This window comes from Hoplias malabaricus, unplaced genomic scaffold (genome assembly GCF_029633855.1).
Source record: "Hoplias malabaricus isolate fHopMal1 unplaced genomic scaffold, fHopMal1.hap1 scaffold_266, whole genome shotgun sequence".
Classification (NCBI taxonomy): domain Eukaryota; kingdom Metazoa; phylum Chordata; class Actinopteri; order Characiformes; family Erythrinidae; genus Hoplias; species Hoplias malabaricus.
In genome coordinates, this window is record NW_027101206.1 from 15,001 (window position 1) to 27,500 (window position 12,500).

The window sequence follows — 12,500 nt, forward strand, 5'->3', positions numbered from 1 at the left end:
AAGCCCGACCTACCCGGGCGGGAACGCGGGACTCGCTACCGGGCTTTCACCGTCTATGGGAAGAAGCCACGTTCGCGAGGACTTGGTCCCGCGTCCGCACCGAGACGGATCTTACGGACTTCCGTACGCTACATTTCCCGGCCAACCCCGGTCAGGGGAAAGTGGGATTCAGCGCTGGGCTCTTCCCTGTTCGCTCGCCGCTACTAAGGGAATCCTTGTTAGTTTCTTTTCCTCCGCTTACTGATATGCTTAAGTTCAGCGGGTCGTCTCGTCTGATCTGAGGCCGCACACAGAGGTTTCTTATGCGGGGGCGAGGGCGGAGGCGGAGGGCCGAAGGCTAGGGGCGAGGGGCGAGAGCCCGGCACGAGACCGAACTCCGCGACACCTTCCCCCCCACCCCGGCCGCTCGCCCGCCCGCTCACTCGCCCGCTCGCTGGGTTTAATCGGCACTCGCCACCCCCGCGTCCGACTGCGCGGAGCCCCGCTCGGGACTCGGGGAGAGACCGTAACGGACGTGGACCCGGACCTACTCGGCTCTCCCTCCGTTCCCTGTACGGAGCTCTCTCGCAACACGGGCCGCGTGGACTGGCTCGGAACCGAGTCTTCGTTTGGGAAGACGAAGGGCCGTTTTCAGGCCCTGCGAGCTTCCAGCCGCGGTCTCTCTCTCTCAGCGGGGGCGCGGAGACCGATCGATGGGTAAAGCGACCCTCAGACAGGCGTGGCCGCGGGATGGACCCCCGCGGCCGCAATATGCGTTCGAAATTTCGATGATCTGTGTCCTGCAATTCACATTAGTTAACGCAGATGGCTGCGTTCTTCATCGAAGCACGAGCCGAGTGATCCACCGCTAAGAGTCGTATTCGGGTTTGTGCCCGGCCCGTTACAGGCCGGGCGAAGGAAGCCATTCGAACAAGAGACAATTTTTGCCAATATATTTCAAGCCGGGTGCCTTCCACCCCCGTGCAGGGGGGGAAAGGTCATTGAACCTGGGCGTCACCACCGGACCGAGGAGTTACGGCCCGGGGGACGATCGCCCGAGTAGGTGCCCGAGACTTACGTGGTTTAGGAGACCGGGGTCTAGGCACCCGCCGTTCCCGGCGAGGCCCAGGGGTTTGGTTCGCTGCGTTACGGGTCCCGGTCTAAGGCATTCAGGCGTGCGCTCAAAGCCAAGCTCTCCACCCCGGAGGGTATGAGCGAGGCCCGGTGGTACGCTCCCAAGTCCCCGCTTAGGGGAAGGCGCTGGGTAGATCCCACCTAGTCAGGACCGGCGGGCACCGGCCGTCTCCTTTCGGGTGTTTATAAACGCATCCGGGGTTCGTGAGGCCCCTTCAACTCGCGCACCGGCCTTAGACTATTATACGGTCCGTCTCTGCGAAGCCAACATCGGGGGTATTTTGCATGCGCTCTTAAGCTCCGCTCTAACCCCGTGAGGGGAAAGAGTTTCGCCCGGCGGTACGCTCCCGTCCACCACCGCCCCCTGTGCCGGGGGGATGGGTTCAGGGAGATCCCACCGAGGCCGGCGAGCACCGGCCAACGCCCTGGGGGTGAGTAAGCCCCTTTGACTCGCGCACGCACAATCAAGCCTTCAACGATCAATGGTTTTTTGGGTTTAACTACCCGGCGGGCGGCTCCGGCGCCACTCTTCCCCCCGCGAACGGGAGGGGCGGACCGGGGTACCTATGCACCTAAGGCGGTCCTCGCATAACCCCGAGTTCCGAAGCCGGCTCGCTACGTCCACCCACCCGGAGGGGGGAGAGACTCACGTCGGCCGACGACGAAAGGTACGAGGCTTCTGCGGTCCATACCTTGAAGGTACCCGCCGGGGGGGAGGTTCGGCCTCTCGAGTCCGACTCGACAACCGGCACGGACGGCGGGCGCCGACCGCGGCCAGGTCACCGTTATTGATCCTTCCGCAGGTTCCCCTACGAAAACCTTGTTACGACTTTTACTCCCTCTAGATGTCCGGGTTCGATCGACTTCCCATCGCCCGGAGGCGACCCCCGTTCGAGGGCCGCCCCGGGGACGGTCCGAGGACCTCACCGAGGCATCCGATCGGTAGTAGCGACGGGCGGTGTGTACAAAGGGCAGGGACTTAATCGACGCGGGCTGGTGACCCGCGCCTACTTGGAATTCCTCGTTCGAGGGGAATAGTTGCAATCCCCTGTCCCCAGCGGGGAATGGCGTTCATAGGATTGCCCGCACCTCTCGGCGTAGGGTAACTTACATGTTGAACCAGCCATTGTAGCTCACGTGCGACCCCGGACTTCTAAGGGCATCACAGACCTGTTATTGCTCCATTTCTCAAGTGGCTTCTGTGCCACAAATCGCTCTAAGAAGTTTAGCCACCGACCGCTGATTCCCACCGGGCGAACCCCAACCTTCAGGCCCGCGGTAAGCGGGAGGGCACCGGGGAGGGGAGAGGGAAGGCGAAGGCGAAGGACGGACAACCCACACCCGGAGAGCGGAACGAGGTGCGGACGGCATCGGGGAGGGAACCGAACGCGAAGGGGAGAGGCCGGAGCCACCCACTCGACGCAGAACTGAACCCCCGTCAACCGCATCACCTCCCCGAACCGATCCGGGGTAGAACCGGACCCCCGCCGAAACCCCCAACACCCCCACCCCGATGGGGACCCCCCGCGAACGGGGACCTTCGGGGATAGAGTCCGACCCAGGAGAGGGGCCGTGTAACTACTTAAAGGATGGGATCTCGTTCGTTACCGGAATTGACCAGACGAATCGCTCCACGAACTACCAACGGCCATGCACCACCACCCACAGAATCGAGAAAGAGCCGTCAATCTGTCAATCCTTACCGTGTCCGGGCCGGGTTAGGTTCCCCGCGTTGAGTCAAATTAAGCCGCAAGCTCCACTCCTGGTGGTGCCCTTCCGTCAATTCCTTTAAGTTTCAGCTTTGCAACCGTACTCCCCCCAGAGCCCAAAGACTCGTGGTTTCCCGGACGCTGCCCGGCGGGTCATAGTCGTTAACCCAACGCCGCCGGATCGCGGGTCGGCATAGTTTACGGTCGGAACTACGACGGTACCTGATCGTCTTCGATCCTCCGACTTTCGTTCTTGATTAATGAAAACATTCTTGGCAAATGCCTTCGCTTTTGTCCGTCCCGCACCGGTCTACGAATTTCACCTCTCTCGGTGCGGTACGAATGCCCCCGGCCGTCCCTCTTAATCATGACCTTTGGTCCGTCAAACCCACGAAATAGGACCAAGAGAGCGGTCGGATACCCCCCCGGCTCGGGGAACCGTGCGGCGGCCAGAAAACGGCCCCGCCCGGCCGCCTCGCCGAAGAGCTCCGACTCGCCCCCCATGGGAAGGCCTTATTCCATTATTCCTAGCTCAGTCCATTCAAGGCACGCTTCGGCCTGCTTTGAGCACTCTGTTTTGTTCAAAGTAAACGCACCGGACCCTTCCGCCCCCCACGTATTCAACCGCGGCGGACGACCCAGCTAAGGGCCTCTCCGCGGAGGAAGGGAGCAGAGGACACCGGATGAGTAGGGACAAGGTCCCGCGACCTCCACCCAGAGACCCGCGGGGGGTCCCCAACCCCCCCGGAGAGGGGCAGCTTCCCACCGCGAAGTCCGGACGGGCAGAGGCCCGGCAGCCGGGACCCGTCCCCGGATCCAACTACGAGCTTTTTAACTGCAGCAACGTTAACATACGCTATTGGAGCTGGAATTACCGCGGCTGCTGGCACCAGACTTGCCCTCCAATGGGTCCTCACCCACGGACGTAGATTGAGTTCATTTCGGTCCCGAAACCTTCAAACGGGGCCTCGCACCGATATTTTTCGTCACTACCTCCCCGTGTCGGGAATGGGTAATTTGCGCGCCTGCTGCCTTCCTTGGATGTGGTAGCCGTTTCTCAGGCTCCCTCTCCGGAATCGAACCCAGATTCCCCGTTACCCGTGGTCACCACACGTAGTCCCGTAGACTACCGTCGAAAGTTGATAGGGCAGACACTCGAATGAGACGTCGCCGCCCCGAAGGGCTCTGCGATCGGCCAAAGGTTATCTAGAGTCACCAAAGCGGACCCGACCGGAGTCGGGAGGGGGTTTTTTGGTTCTGATAAATGCACGTATCCGTGGGGGGCGCCGAGGGGGGAAGGTGAACCAGTCACCGACCACCTCGAAACGGCACCCCCACTTCCAACGCTTCGTTTGCATGTATTAGCTCTGGAATTACCACAGTTATACCAAGTAACGTGTGGAGCGATCAAAGGAACCATAACTGATTTAATGAGCCATTCGCAGTTTCACTGTACCAACGCCCGTGTGTACTTAGACTTGCATGGCTTAATCTTTGAGACAAGCATATGATACTGGCAGGATCAACCAGGCCGATCCCTCTGGTACTCAAACCCGGCTTGGGGAAAGAGAGAGAGTCGGTGGTGCGTGGAACTCGACCCCCCGAAGGAGGAAGAGACGCGCACCGCGGAAAGGCTTTTCGAACGAGACCCCCCGGAGGTGGGTCTGCAATCGGGGGTTTGACTACTTGGAAAATGTACGATTCAAGGCCCGGACGGTGCAGGCTAGGGGCCGGTTCCTTCCCTCAATAGGATCCCGACCCTAAGGCACCACCGACTCGGACCTTTTAACGGACCCAAACTGCGGTGGAAATTAGACCGACGGATCGGCTAAGTCTCCCTCGGAACGATTCTGGGACAAGCGGACCCCCTGTTACGGGGGGTCCACGAGCCATGGAGGCTGGAGCACGTGGCGGGGAGGATCGTTCTAAAAGCCGGTATTATTTCGGATTAGAAGCCTGCCCCTGGTGCTCCGGGTATGCCGCATTTCGAACGGGCGTAAAGGACGTCCGTTTAAGGGAAGAGAATGGAAGAGAATTTCCTGGCCCCCTCAAAGCGCGAGGAGGTCGGCATAGGTTTTACGGTACGCCCCCCCCGGAGCCGTCTGATGTTCAGAAGACGAAGGGTTTTGCCCCCAATCTCGTAAGGTCGAGGGCTCACCACCGAACTTCCAGCCGCGGTCCTTGGTAGGACCGATACGCGGACAAGCCGCAAAATCCTGGCCCCCTCGCAGTGCGAGGAGGTCGGCAAAGGTTTTACGATTCGCCCCCCCGGAGCCTACGGTTAGTTTTCTCGATTTAAGAAGACGAAGGGGGTCGGGCCCGGGAACCGTAAACCGAGCGCCTCTTCCCCTGCGAACTTCCAGCCGCGGTCCGTTTAAAAAGACCGATCCGTGACACCTCTAATGCGCTCTTTGCCTCCGGCCGTTTCCAGCGCGGGGGCCCGGTGGTGCGCTCCCAAGTCCCCGCGGAGGGGAAAATCTGGGAGATCCCACATTAGACCAAGCGGAACGCCGGTCTTCGCCTCGGGGGTTTGTATGCCCCTTTCGACTCGCGCACGGGCAAGAGTTAGGTTAGGAACGGGGACAACTGCCGGCGGGCGGCCCGTCGCACCCACCCCGCAAGTGGGCAGGTGGTCGGTGGCCTGTGGACCCGCCGCTCGGATTCGTTTATAGTAGGAACCATAACGGGGTACAACCCTCATACGCTCGACCCCCTCACGCCCAGAGAAGTGTTCACCTCCCTGGGCATATATCGAACGAATCATCGGGATTGAAGGGGAGGCCACCCAAACCATCCCCTTAGCCCAGAGGGGTGCCAGTCCTCGGGCTTCGGTATTCGCATCACCGGGGTCTATGGAGGTCTCGACTTAGGTTTTGAAAACCTCCAGAGGGGGGGCCGGATTAACCACCACCCTAGCCCAGAGGGGTGCCAGTCCTCGGGCTTCGGTATTCGCATCACCGGGGTCTATGGAGGTCTCGACTTAGGTTTTGAAAACCTCCAGAGGTGGGGCCGGATTAACCACCACCCTAGCCCAGAGGGGTGCCAGTCCTCGGGCATGTCACTTCGCATCACCGGGGTTCTATGGAGGTCTCGACTTAGGTTTTAAAAACCTCCAGAGGGTGGGGGCATATCTTATCCCCACCCTAGCCCAGAGGGGTGCCAGTCCTCGGGCATGTCATTTCGCATCACCGGGGTCTACGGAGGTCTCGACTTAGGTTTTGAAAACCTCCAGAGGGTGGGGGCATATCTTATCCCCACCCTAGCCCAGAGGGGTGCCAGTCCTCGGGCTTCGGTATTCGCATCACCGGGGTCTACGGAGGTCTCGACTTAGGTTTTGAAAACCTCCAGAGGGTGGGGCCTGACTTACCACCAACCCTTAGCCCAGAGGTGTGCCACTCCTCGGGCATGGAATTCGCATCAACGGGGTCTACGGATGTCTCGACTTAGGTTTTGAACACATCCAGGGAAGCAGAGCGGACATTCCCATTATTTCAAGCCCATCGGGAAGCCACTCCTTTGGGCATAGCGTTTCGCATCGCTGTTACCCAAACTTACGTCTGATTTAATGCCTCCCTAATATCCCGACGGCACCAGGCTGAGAAACCATATGCCCACAGGATTTGAGGCGTTGGAACCTCGTTCGCATAGCCGACAACGATGAACCTCCCTCGGACTCGCTACGAGGCTTGAGGAGGGTCCTGATTTTCTTAAAATCTCAGGTGAGGGACTTAGAAAATTTTCACTTTAAAACCACAGACCTCCAGAGGAGAGACCGGGCTTATCACAACCTTAGCCCAGAGGGCGTCACTCCTCGGGCATGTCACTTCGCATCACCGGGGGTCCATGGATGTCTCGACTTAGGTTTTGAACACATCCAGAAGGGGGGGCCGGATTAACCACCACCCTTAGCCCAGAGGGGTGCCAGTCCTCGGGCTTTAAATTCGCTTCGCCGGGGTCTATGGAAGTCATTTTTTAGACCTCCAGAGGGGAGGCAACCCAAACCATCCCCTTAGCCCAGAGGTGTGCCACTCCTCGGGCTTGTGTATTCGCATCACCGGGGTCCATGGAAGTCATTTTAGACATCCAGAGGGGAGGCCACCCTAACCATCCCCTTAGCCCAGAGGGGTGCCAGTCCTCGGGCTTTAAATTCGCTTCGCCGGGGTCTATGGAAGTCATTTTTAGACCTCCAGAGGGGAGGCAACCCAAACCATCCCCTTAGCCCAGAGGTGTGCCAATCCTCGGGCTTGTGTATTCGCATCACCGGGGTCCATGGAAGTCATTTTAGACATCCAGAGGGGAGGCCACCCTAACCATCCCCTTAGCCCAGAGGGGTGCCAGTCCTCGGGCTTTAAATTCGCTTCGCCGGGGTCTATGGAAGTCATTTTTAGACCTCCAGAGGGGAGGCAACCCAAACCATCCCCTTAGCCCAGAGGTGTGCCACTCCTCGGGCTTGTGTATTCGCATCACCGGGGTCCATGGAAGTCATTTTAGACATCCAGAGAGTGGGGCCGGTCTTACCACCACCCTTAAGCCCAGAGGGCGTCACTCCTCGGGCATGAAATTCGGATTACCGGGGTCTATGGATGTCTCAACTTAGGTTTTGAACACATCCAGAGGGGAGGCCACCCAAACCATCCCCTTAGCCCGGAGGTGTGCACCTCCTCGGGCTTCAAATTCGAATCACCGGGGTCCATGGAAGTCATTTTAGACATCCAGAGAGTGGGGCCGGTCTTACCACCACTCTTAGCCCAGAGGGCGCCACTCCTCGGGCATGAAATTCGCATCACCGGGGTCCATGGAAGTCAGTTTAGACCTCCAGAGAGTGGGGCCGGTCTTACCACCACTCTTAAGCCCAGAGGGCGTCACTCCTCGGGCATGAAATTCGGATTACCGGGGTCTATGGATGTCTCAACTTAGGTTTTGAACACATCCAGAGGGGAGGCCACCCAAACCATCCCCTTAGCCCGGAGGTGTGCACCTCCTCGGGCTTGAAATTCGAATCACCGGGGTCCATGGAAGTCAGTTTAGACCTCCAGAGAGTGGGGCCGGTCTTACCACCACCCTTAAGCCCAGAGGGCGTCACTCCTCGGGCATGGAATTCGCATCAACGGGGTCTACGGATGTCTCGACTTAGGTTTTGAACACATCCAGGGAAGCAGAGCGGACATTCCCATTATTTCAAGCCCATCGGGAAGCCACTCCTTTGGGCATAGCGTTTCGCATCGCTGTTACCCAAACTTACGTCTGATTTAATGCCTCCCTAATATCCCGACGGCACCAGGCTGAGAAACCATATGCCCACAGGATTAGAGGCGTCTGAACCCCTTTCGCATAGCCGACAACGATGAACCTCCCTCGGACTCGCTACGAGGCTTGAGGAGGGTCCTGATTCTCTTAAAATCTCAGGTGAGGGACTTAGAAAATATTCACTTTAAAACCACAGACCTCCAGAGGAGAGACCGGGCTTATCACAACCTTAGCCCAGAAGGCACCACTCTTCGGGCATGTCACTTCGCATCACCGGGGTCCATGGAAGTCTCGACTTAGGTTTTGAACGCATCCAGAGGGTGGGAGCCGGACTTACCACCACCCTTAGCCCAGAGGGCGTCACTCCTCGGGCATAAAATTCGGATAACCGGGGTCCATGGAAGTCAATTTTGACCTCCAGAGAGGGGGGGGGGCCTGGCTTACCACCACCCTAAGCCCAGAGGGCGTCACTCCTCGGGCATGAAATACGCTACACCGGGGTCCATGGAAGTCAGTTTAGACCTCCAGAGAGGGGGGGCCGGGCTTACCACCACCCTTAGCCCAGAGGGCACCACTCCTCGGGCTTGAAATTCGCATCACCGGGGTCCATGGAAGTCTCGACTTAGGTTTTGGAAACCTCCAGAGGGGGGGCTGCACTTACCACCACCCTAAGCCCAGAGGGCGTCACTCCTCGGGCATGAAATACGCTATACCGGGGTCCATGGAAGTCCTTTTAGACCTCCAGAGAGGGGGGGGCCGGGCTTACCACCACCCTTAGCCCAGAGGGCACCACTCCTCGGGCTTGAAATTCGCATCACCGGGGTCCATGGAAGTCTCGACTTAGGTTTTGGAAACCTCCAGAGGGGGGGCTGCACTTACCACCACCCTTAGCCCAGAGGTTCATCACTCCTCGGGCATGAAATTCGGATAACCGGGGTCCATGGAAGTCAGTTTAGACCTCCAGAGAGTGGGGCCGGGCTTACCACCACCCTAAGCCCAGAGGGCGTCACTCCTCGGGCATGAAATTCAGATAACCGGGGTCCATGGAAGTCAGTTTAGACCTCCAGAGAGTGGGGCCGGGCTTACCACCACCCTAAGCCCAGAGGGCGTCACTCCTCGGGCATGAAATTCGGATAACCGGGGTCCATGGAAGTCTCGACTTAGGTTTTGGAGACCTCCAGAGGGGGGGCCGGGCATACCACCACCCTTAGCCCAGAGGGCGTCACTCCTCGGGCATGAAATACGCTATACCGGGGTCCATGGAAGTCAGTTTTGACCTCCAGAGAGGGGGGGCCTGGCTTACCACCACCCTAGCCGAGAGGGCGTCACTCCTCGGGCATGAAATTCGCTTCACCGGGGTCCATGGAAGTCATTTTAGACCTCCAGAGAGGGGGGGCTGCACTTACCACCACCCTAGCCGAGAGGGCGTCACTCCTCGGGCATGAAATTCGGATCACCGGGGTCCATGGAAGTCAGTTTAGACCTCCAGAGAGTGGGGCCGGGCTTACCACCACCCTAAGCCCAGAGGGCGTCACTCCTCGGGCATGAAATTCGGATAACCGGGGTCCATGGAAGTCTCGACTTAGGTTTTGGAGACCTCCAGAGGGGGGGCCGGGCATACCACCACCCTTAGCCCAGAGGGCGTCACTCCTCGGGCATGAAATACGCTTAACCGGGGTCCATGGAAGTCAATCTAGACCTCCAGAGAGGGGGGGCCGGGCTTACCACCACCCTTAGCCCAGAGGGCATCACTCCTCGGGCATGAAATTCGCATCACCGGGGTCCATGGAAGTCAGTTTAGACCTCCAGAGGGGGGGCTGAGCATACCACCACCCTTAGCCCAGAGGTGTGCTCCTCATCGGGCATGAAATACGCTTCACCGGGGTCCATGGAAGTCATTCGAGACCTCCAGAGGGGGGGCCGGGCATACCACCACCCTTAGCCCAGAGGTGAGTCACTCCTCGGGCATCAAATTCGCATCACCGGGGTCCATGGAAGTCAGTTTAGACCTCCAGAGGGGGGGCTGAGCATACCACCACCCTTAGCCCAGAGGTGTGCTCCTCATCGGGCATGAAATACGCTTCACCGGGGTCCATGGAAGTCATTCGAGACCTCCAGAGGGGGGGCCGGGCATACCACCACCCTTAGCCCAGAGGTGAGTCACTCCTCGGGCATCAAATTCGCATCACCGGGGTCCATGGAAGTCAGTTTAGACCTCCAGAGGGGGGGCTGAGCATACCACCACCCTTAGCCCAGAGGTGTGCTCCTCATCGGGCATGAAATACGCTTCACCGGGGTCCATGGAAGTCATTCGAGACCTCCAGAGGGGGGGCCGGGCATACCACCACCCTTAGCCCAGAGGTGAGTCACTCCTCGGGCATCAAATTCGCATCACCGGGGTCCATGGAAGTCAGTTTAGACCTCCAGAGGGGGGGCTGAGCATACCACCACCCTTAGCCCAGAGGTGTGCTCCTCATCGGGCATGAAATACGCTTCACCGGGGTCCATGGAAGTCATTCGAGACCTCCAGAGGGGGGGCCGGGCATACCACCACCCTTAGCCCAGAGGTGAGTCACTCCTCGGGCATCAAATTCGCATCACCGGGGTCCATGGAAGTCAGTTTAGACCTCCAGAGGGGGGGCTGAGCATACCACCACCCTTAGCCCAGAGGTGTGCTCCTCATCGGGCATGAAATACGCTTCACCGGGGTCCATGGAAGTCATTCGAGACCTCCAGAGGGGGGGCTGGGCATACCACCACCCTTAGCCCAGAGGTGAGTCACTCCTCGGGCATCAAATTCGCATCACCGGGGTCCATGGAAGTCAGTTTAAACATCCAGAGGGGGGGGGCCGAGCATACCACCACCCTTAGCCCAGAGGTGTGCTCCTCATCGGGCATCAAATTCGCATCACCGGGGTCCATGGAAGTCATTCGAGACCTCCAGAGGGGGGGCCGAGTATACCACCACCCTTAGCCCAGAGGTGAGTCACTCCTCGGGCATCAAATTCGCATCACCGGGGTCCATGGAAGTCAGTTTAGACCTCCAGAGGGGGGGCCGAGCATACCACCACCCTTAGCCCAGAGGTGAGTCACTCCTCGGGCATCAAATTCGCATCACCGGGGTCCATGGAAGTCAGTTTAAACATCCAGAGGGGGGGGCCGAGCATACCACCACCCTTAGCCCAGAGGTGTGCTCCTCATCGGGCATCAAATTCGCATCACCGGGGTCCATGGAAGTCAGTTTAGACCTCCAGAAAGGGGGGCCGAACCTACCACCAACCTTAGCCCAGAGGGCGTCACTCCTCGGGCTTCAAACTCCCATCGCCGGGGTCCCATGGAAGTCTCGACTTAGGTTTTGAACCGTTCCGGGGTCACCTCCAGTGAGATAACGCGGAAATCTCACTATATTCATGCCCACAGGCGAACCAGAGCCTTGGGCTTGTCATAGTTACATACGGTGTACCCAAACTTTCGTCTTTTCTAAAGGAACCCTAATGTCCTGACGGCACCGCACTGGAAACCCCCATGCCCTCTGAATTTTTACCTCTCCGAGGTGCTCCGTTTTGGGCTTGCTACCTAGGGCGAAGAGGGTCAGAAATTTTTCTAAGTCCTACTTTAAAACGTCCCACTGGGAGAACACTAGGGTTAGCACTTTGCCAAAAAATCACGGCTGAATGCAATTTTCACGCCTCGCACCCTTTGTTCGTTTAGATTTAACAAAAAAATCAACCGACCCCCCTTTTTAACAACGCTTTGCCGAATTTAGCTCACTTTTCCCGGCCTGGAATATCTCACGCTTGCCCCCCACGGTACTTACCTCCGGGGAAGACACCCCCGTCGCTGCCAACGCCCATGCCCGGCCCAGGCTCACCCGACTCGGCCTCGCTCGCTCCATCGCCCGCTCCAAACCTCCGGGGAGAAGACCCCCATCGCCGCCAATGCCCATGCCCGGCCCAGGCTCACCCGACTCGGCCTCGCTCGCTACATCGCCCCGCTCCAAACCTCCGGGGCTGGACCTCCACCAACCCAGCGCACCTCTCGAACCTATCCGGCCCACACTTAAGCACTCCTCCTCGGACTAAACCATCCAGCCCGCGCCGCTGGAACGAGCGCCCACTGGAAGACCCGAGCCCCAAACCCGCGCGCTTTACGGTTCTCTATCTCCCCGGGCTCGGAGCACTTTTCTCGGCCATGGGACCTCCAGGGGGGGCCCTTCATGGCTCCGTCAATATTCCTTTAAGTCTCACTCCGCCCACTGGAAGACCCGAGCCCCAAACCCGCGCGCTTTACGGTTCTCTATCTCCCCGGGCTCGGGGCACTTTTCTCGGCCATGGGACCTCCAGGGGGGGCCCCTCATGGCTCCGTCATCATTCCTCTAAGTCTCATTCCGCCCACTGCGATACCCGAGGCCTTTAACCGCGGCGTTCACGG

The 12,500-nt window shown here is 59.1% G+C and overlaps 1 non-coding gene and 1 pseudogene across 1 annotated transcript; both read right to left on the reverse strand.

Annotated features, from left to right (window-relative positions):
* The window catches only part of LOC136685325 (28S ribosomal RNA), a 4,634-nt pseudogene extending 4,348 nt beyond the window's left edge, over positions 1-286 (reverse strand).
* Positions 287-702: 416 nt separating this feature from the next.
* LOC136685323 (5.8S ribosomal RNA) lies at positions 703-856 on the reverse strand. The gene has a single exon (XR_010800094.1). It is a non-coding gene; the product is annotated as a 5.8S ribosomal RNA (ribosomal RNA).
* Between the last annotated feature and the right edge of the window lie 11,644 nt (positions 857-12,500).